Source organism: Pinus tabuliformis, chromosome 3_2 (genome assembly GCF_031772625.1).
Source record: "Pinus tabuliformis cultivar Carrire ecotype Pingquan chromosome 3_2, CPIR1, whole genome shotgun sequence".
NCBI lineage: Eukaryota > Viridiplantae > Streptophyta > Pinopsida > Pinales > Pinaceae > Pinus > Pinus tabuliformis.
The window spans coordinates 695,781,719-695,791,265 of NC_142302.1; positions in this window are offsets into that span (position 1 = coordinate 695,781,719).

Below are 9,547 nucleotides of genomic sequence, written 5' to 3' on the forward strand. Positions count from 1 at the left end.
CTTGCACATGTTGGAGAGTACATGCATTCATCAAAGAGATACATGGAGAAAAGATTTATTATTTTTTCTTTTTTTCTTTTAGGCCTACTAGCCGCCTCAAGGAGGTTTCAACTAGTAAGTCTCATTAGGTGCCTCAAAGGAGGTTTTCACCTAGGATCTTTTCTTTATTCTATTTTTTCTTTTTTCCCAAGCCATTGATTGCTTCGTGGAGGTTTTCAATCAATGAGCCAATATGAGGTGCCTCAAAGGAGGTTTTCACTCGAGATTTTTATTTATTTCTCTTATTTTTCATGTTTTTTTTCCTACCCTACCCTACTTGAAAAACAAAATCACTTTCAAGTATAAGAATACTTCCAATGGAGCCATGTGCAGATCAAGATGACAAAAAAAACCAATGTGTAGGCTTAAAGTGTATTCTTTGACATGTACATGAGTTTGAGTGATCAAATGCTTTAACTTTGATGATATCAAGCATGATGGAAGAAGAGAGTATTGTTGCACCTTGTTGATTTTCTGGAACCAAACCTCAATATAACTTTGATGGCCTTGCTTTGCTTTTTTATCTGGATCATTCTTCATGTCTTCTTCTACAATGACCTTCAAAACTTCCTCTTTTTGCTGATCTTTCTCTTGAATACATGGACGATTTGATGGTAACCATGACGGAGCTCTCTCGATCTCTTATTTTGTTGTCTGTTCTTTATCGAAGACAACCCATGATCCTTTGGTATTCTCATTTGAATGTTCCTCGTCTGGATGTGGTTCTTCAATGATGTCAAGATAATCTTTTTTTTGAAATACTCTTCCCGAGCTATGGTAAATACCATTGAGCTCAATAGGAGATGTTTGTAATTGTTGTACCTCAACATTGTAAGTCAGCTAAGCTACCTCAATGTGTGGGTTTGGAAATGGTGGTACCAGTAGTTGAGTCGAAGTGGATATTTGAGATGGATGTTGCTGGGGTTGTGGTTGTGATGGAGCTGAATGGTAGGGATAACATGGAGTTGGGTATGGAGGATATTGTGGATTTCTCCCATAATTTCCTTCAAAACCTTCTTGCCAAGATTGGTTTTAGAGTTGAGATGACCAATGTCTCCAAGGAAAGGGCATGTTCTAGTTAATTTGAGATGGATGTGCATAAGCTTGAAATTGTGAATTAGGTTCTTGCATCATACGACGTTGAATAAGCTCCCATGGCACTCTTAGAGCTACATAACATAGTTGCATTGACAATTGACTTGCTCCATTTTCCTCTTGGTCAACATCCTTCAACCTTGCTAATGAGGGGAAATATTTAATATCATGTGATTATGCATGGATGACACAAATATCAACATCTTCTTTTTCTCATTTTGAATTCTTAACATTTCTACTTTTTCACTTAGATTGCTAAGAATTTCTATTTTAAAGCTATCAAGAAAATTTCCAAGTTTAGCTTGACTTACCGATCTTGATGTTGATTTACTTACTCTTGCTCTTCCTCTTGATATGTGTTTGCATGTTTCACAAATTTCTTCAAATGATAGTTGGCATACATCACCTCCACCCATGAGATCAACAAGAGCAATCTACAAATTCCTAATTGTTCAAAGTAAGACAGTTTTTAGTGTGTCGGATCCTAAATGATGCAGTTCTTCCCTCTTAACATTATACATGAACCTCTCTATTAGATCCTCTATACTCTCATCTTCTCTTTAATTCATTCTAAATATTTATTATTTAGTATTATGATCTTTATATTTTTCTAGAAATATATTTTGCATATCATTCCATGATCTTATTGAGTTAGTCCCTAAACTCATGAACCATTTAAGAGCTCTATACTTCAATGTTCCCGTAAACAATCTCAGATTTTGAGTTTATAATAAGTAACCATAAGATCTAAAAATAATTTCAAATTCAAAGAAAAAGGCTTCCAGATCCTCTTACCTTAGACCATGAAATTTTGGAAGAAAAGATGGAGGATGTTCCTCATGTGCACACTATCATGAATATCTTGAGGGGAAATTCGAGAGGATCTTCCTCATTGTCATCATCTCCATCCATTTCTTCTACATTCTTTGCCATTTTCTTCTTCTACCTGCAAAAATGAATGGTGATGTGTCTCTTACTGCACCACGTGATCAAATGTGGGGGTAGGTTGTTGTTGGATATTTTTTTTGTTTTTATGATTGATCGAAAACACTAATGCAATGCACTTTTCTATTTTTAAATGAAATATGCTTGATGAAATTTTTTTTTTTGTTTTCGCAAAAAGTAAAAATAAATGAATCAACTAGGGAAGAAAATAGTGCATACTTTGACACCTCCCCGGCAACGGCACCAAAAAGTGATGAGCCTTGGTATTGCAACAATAATGCTGCAGCTTCTAAGGCTATCGACTTTAATTATCAACTTGGGGTTCGTACAAAATTAAGAGGTATCGACACTATATGTGCAGCATACAATGTGCCCTTCCTTTGTTTTCATGATGTAATGGAGTTCATGTACTGAAATCAAATCCTAAAGTAATTGTAGAAAATGAAATGAAATGGAAACCCTAACCTATTTCAAGAAATAAAGTAGAAGAAAACAAAGATATCCTAATTGCATAAAAATCATGAACTAAATGTAAAAGAAACCTAACTTAACCCTATTTATCACATGTGAGGATTTAAACTAACTAAGAATGGAATTTGATCTGGAGAGTGCTAACTATTGTGTGCATGAATAAATATGAAATAACTTTTTCTTTTTATCATTTTGCTTGAAAAATGTAAATGCTAATCTTGCTTGGTTCTTTAGGAAGGGGACAGTTGTGGAGGAAATTGAGTACAACGGTTCAAATGGCTTGGAGGGAAAGTAGGGGCCTAATCCTAGCTTCTAGTGATGAGTTTTCTAAATTTGGGCTCAAAATAGGTCACTGCAAGTTTTCGTACAAGATATCTACAGGAAGTACTAGTTCCTCCAGGATGTCTACAAGATCCCCTGTTTTATTACAAAAAGAAGGCCAAAAGCTTAGGAAGTGGTGTAAAATGTGGAATGGAGTTTGGGAAAGGTGGATAATGGAAGAATAAGGCGTGGAGGTGGTTGACACTACCTAGAACTCAAGAAAGGGCTTCAAGATGCGTAGATTTTCTCAAAGGAAATGTCAAATTTCACTTATAAAAACAAGAATTTGGAATGAGACTTTAGTGGATTTTGGCAACATGGGTAGATGAGGCTTGGATGAGGAAAACGAGATGAAGTGTCCCTACAATGTATAAGATCCTACAAAAACACACATTATTGTCTACATCTATGCTCAAATTCATCTATACATGGGAAAGATTTATTAAACTACTAAAAAATCAGAAATTCGAGAACTAGTGAGCTAGTAAATCTATCAAATGCCCAACCTAATGAACCAAAAATGCAATGGGGTAAATTTTGTTATTAAATAGAATTCATTTTTTGATCTAATGCAAGTGGAACCAAATCTATTGAAGCTTGTTCGCATGCTCTAAAAAACAGCAGAAATTTATTGTTCTTTGTTAAAAAGGAGTTCTAGAGATCTAGATTTGTGAATAAGAAGACTAATCCAAGTAACTCAATGATTACTATGACCTTAAAAAGCTTTTACAAGGATTAAATGATGTTTTTGATCTTGTAAAAGGGCTTACATCAACCGTTTAACCCAATTCTACCCTAAGGAGTCATTAATACTAAATGCATAAATGGAAACAAATAAGAACAAGAGATGCGTGTGAATAAGAAGTGAAAAGAAGAAAAGAAAATGATACAAAAGGGCTCTGAGGCTCCTGGGATGGCCAAGCCAAACGAAACTTAGAAACCTATGGAGGAGAATAAGATTTAGAAGCTGAACATGACACCAATCTTCATTATTTTCATCAATACAATTACGTCCCTGCAAGAAAATACAATGGAGCTACAAAAATACAAGTTATCTCCACAAGAAGACTAATCAAAATCTATACCTAGAGGAAAATTTGATTTGGTACATATAAAAAGATGACTAGGAATCATTCCCTATGAAAGGAGGAAGCTTTTCTCACCAAAATCCCTTGATTAGTGGATTTGGTTCCCAATACTAGGAATATGCATTAAATGGCAGGGAACACATTCCTAGATTTTCTCAATCATCGGAGTTCCACAATCTGTGCCATAATTCCATAATATATTGTTTATTTATTATTTAATATTGATCCTCCTGTAGTAGGTAGCAAGTCCCTAAATTATCTCCCAAATCTTCATAATTTTCCCAATATTCTCATAATATTCCACAAAAATAAATAATATTAGGCACAAATATGCAATTAAAAATACATTATCTAATGCAAAAAGAGAGGTTTAATGTGCTGAAGGATGGCCATAGTCCTTAATTTATGTTTAATTTAGAGGCATGGGCCTTAGTTTATGTCTAATTTAGAGGGCCATCAATGATGTGGGTATTTTTCATAAATTTTAAGTCAAAGGAATTAGAATGTTTTAAAACATTCAAAGAATTAGTTGAAAATGAATGTGATTAAATATCAAATGTTTAAGGATGGATAAAGGTCGAGAATTTACCTTGGGGGAATTTAATGAATTTTGTGAAAAGCATGGAATCAAGAGGGAACTATCTATTGCTAGGAGTCCACGACAACATGTACTGGTTGAAAGAAAGAATACATCCATACAATATATTGCAAGGACAATTCTATTAACAACTGAATTGCAACCAAAATTTTGGAGAGAAGTAGTCGAGGCAATGATATATACTATGAATAGGGAACAACTCTGGGTGAATACTGACATAACTACATATGAGTTATGGAAAGGAAGACCTTCTTCAGTGAATTGTTTTAGAATATTGGAAGTAAATATTATATGAATACCAATGATGACTCACCAAACAGGTTTGATTCTTGGGTCAATGAAGGAATTTTTCTTGGACACTCTATAAGAAGCAAGGCCTACAAATGCTACAATGAATGATTGTGAAAGGTAGATGATGATGTAAATATTGATGATGCTATTCCTGAGAAAGAAGTCGAAATCAATGGAGAATATATTATTCTTAGAGACTATTGTCATTGCTACAACACCTACCAAAATTTCACTACATTCAAATGTTGGATCCTACTATCACCATCGTATCTTGTGTCACTTTGACCATCAAACATCATCTCATATCATGCTATGTGTTTCAAGTGTCCTCAAATCGTCTTGAGTGTCATCGCATTGGTTAGAACATTTTTGGGTGCACTTCAAGGTCATGACATATTTTTTGTTATAAAAGGACACTTTTGGGTCGCAGTCATGCACACATTACTTGTTGTACTTAGGGGATGTGTAAAAAGTGGATTTTTTATGTATATTTATCATTATTCAAAATTTTCTAAGTTTTCTCGATCAGTTGGTATTTTTTGCACATGCTTGTTAGGTAAACTTGACTGAGGGTAGAATCAAAGTTGACTAGGTTAAACAGTGATGGTTTTGGGGCACATGGTATTGTGCACCCATAGTATTATGCCCGTGGTATTATATGTAATGGAGCTTATAAAAGGCTAGAAGGACTTGATTGTAATGCAAGGCCAGGGAAGTGAGCGGTGAAGGCTCACTTGGTCAGGTTGGCCAGGGTTTTGGTCAAGGATAATGAAATTTCACTATGGTTTGGTTTTTCCCTGGATTTGGCATTTTCCCGAATAAAAAAATGTGTTTATATGTTTATGGTTGTTGCTGGTTATTTTCTTGTATATATTCCTCTTGGTAATTATTTATGTTATGCAGTAAATTTCTTAACAATACTTTTATGTCTAAAACTCATGTTGTTTACCCCTTGCCCTATATCTTAGACTTAGACAAATATTCAGTTCAAAGAAAACCCATTGAGGCCAAAAGCGCATGACCGTAGTGTGAAGCCTTGGTTGAGAATCCATCGTCGTTTGGAAGAGCACCCTCTACACTCAACGACCATAAAGCACACTCCTTTAGCCTCTTTTAGCTTCCTTTGTTTGAACTGCGCCCTTCAAGAGAGTAAGTCTTCATTAAGCACAATCATTTGACTCGAAGAGGTGAACCATCCTTGATCACATGAGCACACCTTGAAGTCCTTAAGCTCAACCATTCCGCCTTCCACAATGTACCATTTTACCTATTGGACACTTTGAGTGCATGAGTGCACTTCAAAGGTAAAAAGAATCAATCTTCAACCTTTAGGACTTCCCCCTACATCCTCCTAAGAATCCTGAGTGCATGAGCACACCCCAAAGGATTGAATCCTTCATCATTCAGGCTTTAGGAGTGTGCCTTATGCCCTCGATATCTCCCTTGAGCGCACAATGCACTTGGGAAGCCTAGATTCTTCCCCTTTTTCCTTTGGACTTGAGCTAAGCAACCTGCCTTGAATTTCTTTCTCTCTTGAGCACATGAGAACATGTCCAAGCCTGGTCCTTCAGCCATTGAGAGTGTTCCCATGTACCTAAAATATTCCTTTTTCCCTCCTGAGAACGTTGAAATGAAATGAACGTAAAATACAAAAAAATGGTAGAATAAAATATTTTTAGGTTGATGGTTTCTTGTCATGATTTATTATAGATACATCTATTCCAGGAACAACATGGCAATCATGCGAGAAAAATATTGGGAAAAGATATCAAAAAAAAGAAGCATGGTAAGAATGAAGAATACACTTGAATCTTGATGATAAGAACACCTAAAAACTCCATCAAATCAAAGACCCTTTGGAGGGTGAGGACATCAGTGATTGAAGTTGCATGAAGAACGAAGATAGAGTGGAAACTATGTCACCACCAGAGAAATTCTATCTCATCAGTCACTATTAGTCCCAATCATCAGAGAATGTGACATGTCATGTTCTGATCACATGATGATTTGGAAGTCAGGATGTATTGATGTGATCATTTTAAAGACAAATAAGTGGAAGTCCAAGAGTCATGTACCAGCTAAATATTCATGGAATTCCAAAGACATGTAGTACGAAAAGTTATATTTAATTCCAAAAGTCATTTGGAATTCCAAATGTTTTATAACTCTAAAGGTCACTAGAAGTTGGAAAGTCAAGATTCATAAGGATGTGAAAGGTCATGCCTCAAGTTCTAAAAGGATCCTGATTGTTCATGTAAAGGAATTTTAACCTTGCCTTCTACAACAAGGCATTGCGTTAGTATTTTTGGGGAGAATGTAGTGGCTCTAATGCTCCACTATTGGAGCTAGTGATGTTCATTTTATTTATGTATCTTCAGATTTTTGGTTAATATTCAAGCTTTCTAGGCCAACAAATTTTCACACATGGGTTGTGAATGTTTCTAAGACTATTCTTTGAATGTTTATGGTTCATATTTTTTTCATTAATACTGGTGTAATTGAAATTTTTCAGTGACTTCGACTCTTACTTTTTGGAAATGTGTTGTTATGTTTATAATCATCGTCCCATCCTTATGAACTATTTTTCTTGATGTTATTTGAGACTTTTTATTTCATGTGTGTCTCCATTAGGATAGTACTATTACTTCTCTCTTAGAGGCTAACTTTATTTTCTCCTTTGCAGTAAAAGAACCTTGATACATTTTCCATCAAATGTTCATAAGGTGCACTCCCTTGCTCATTCAAAAGGAAATTTTGCACTTCTCTGTCATGTTGAATTCTAAAGCCAAGGAATATATTCAAGTAAATGATAGCCAGGTCATATTTTGGATGGGCTCCTACACCAAATGGTGTGAGATCTAGTTGAGACCTTATCTCAAGGAGATCCCCTGTATGTTGTCGGTATCTAGCACCATCAGTATTTTGGCACTAGAAGGAGGGCAGGAAGTTCTGGTTGATATCTCTACACACCTAGATCATTCTTCTTTTATACAAGGCAACAACATTATGAGCACCACTCCGATTATTATTCATGAAGTAGGAGGATCTTCTCACCCTCACTGAGAGTTGAGATACAAAGTTACATATGAACAAATATGAGGAATTCAACCTATAACCCATCGATTTGCAAAGACTATTGGATTAATTCTTGGACTGTAGAATCTCCCAATTTTTTTGAAGAAGAAATAAATAACTCATACCGACATATTAGTTTCTATAGTGGATGATTTAGTTTTCACCACTCTTGGAGAGTTAGCATAATTCGCAGAAAATTCAATGCATCAAGATCAACTTCCACCGCTTAATGAAGGGTACGAGGATGAGGTTGTTCTTTTTGACCACATTTTTGATGGAATAAATGGTGAACGAGAAGAATCTTCAAATTCTAAAAAGGAAGATGAGTACAAAGATGAAGACATGACTGACCAGGATTTGGATTGGATGCCCCAAGGGCCTCTCACTCTTTTGGACATTCTCCCTAATATTCACATACATCTAGAAAAATTGTTATCAAAGATCAATCCAGATAAGAAAAAGATGCCAAATATTACATCGATGACATTTATATGCATCTACGTTTGCTAGAGGTAAGATATGATGATGGGTGCTAGAAATAAGGTACCATTTTCTTCTTGTCAATTCAGTCCAAAGTTGGAGGGAGTTCATGAAGTTATTTCTAGAGAAATTTGTTATTGACAAAACTCCTGCCATGATACTAAAAGAGCTCAGAAGTAGGAAAATTGTGGAAAACGAGAAAGTGAATTATTTTAATCATATATTCAACCGTACTATTGAATAAGCTTCCCTTGGGAATGAAACCACACAATTCAATTATTATCGATTATTATACAACTTCCTTGTTTGCTAACATTTCCCATTCATTAAAAGAGATGCAAAGGCAACACTGGCATTAAAATTTGTTGAAGCGATCACTATTGAGAAGGACTTGCATGTTATCAGAGTCATTACTAATGATTATGAATCAAAGGACTAAAGTAACTAGTATGAAGTCTCATGCTTCTTCTAGTAAGGCTAAAGAAAAGGAATCATCAGATATTGAAATCTTGACCAGGATGGTGAAAACACTTATAAATGAAATCTAAAAACTAAATAAAAGTTCAAACAATACTTCTACTATCAGAAATCATCCCAAGTTATTCCCTTTTCAAAGGAATTATAATAACAACAACAATCAGCCTGCCAAGTATTCCCAAAGCTTGAATTTCATGATTAATATAAAGCATCTACATGGATAATTTTTGTTTTTTCCACCATGAATCTCACCCATTAAATACATTCCCATAGTAGAACCACACCATGAATGTTCTTTCCCCACACATTATGGATTTCCTATTAGCATATGAGTAGGCAGAATAGATAGAAGAAACAAAATAACCTGTAGCAGCTGAAGAAAGAAAAGGTATTTGGCATGCATTGAATGCATTTGGCCACATATATAATGATAATAAGAATAAGTTTGAAGAACCACCACAAAGTGAGTGCCCCCCCAAAAAGAAAACTATTCGATATAGTTTAAGGAGTAAAGGGCCCATTTCTCAACAATAATTGACAAGATAGAAATTAAAAGAGAAATTATTAAGAAGAATCTCACCATCATTCAATCCTACTCAGAATACATAAAGTAAGTCTAGAAGTGAAACTAATTTCGAGAACACTTCCTCTAGAAACAACAATAAGT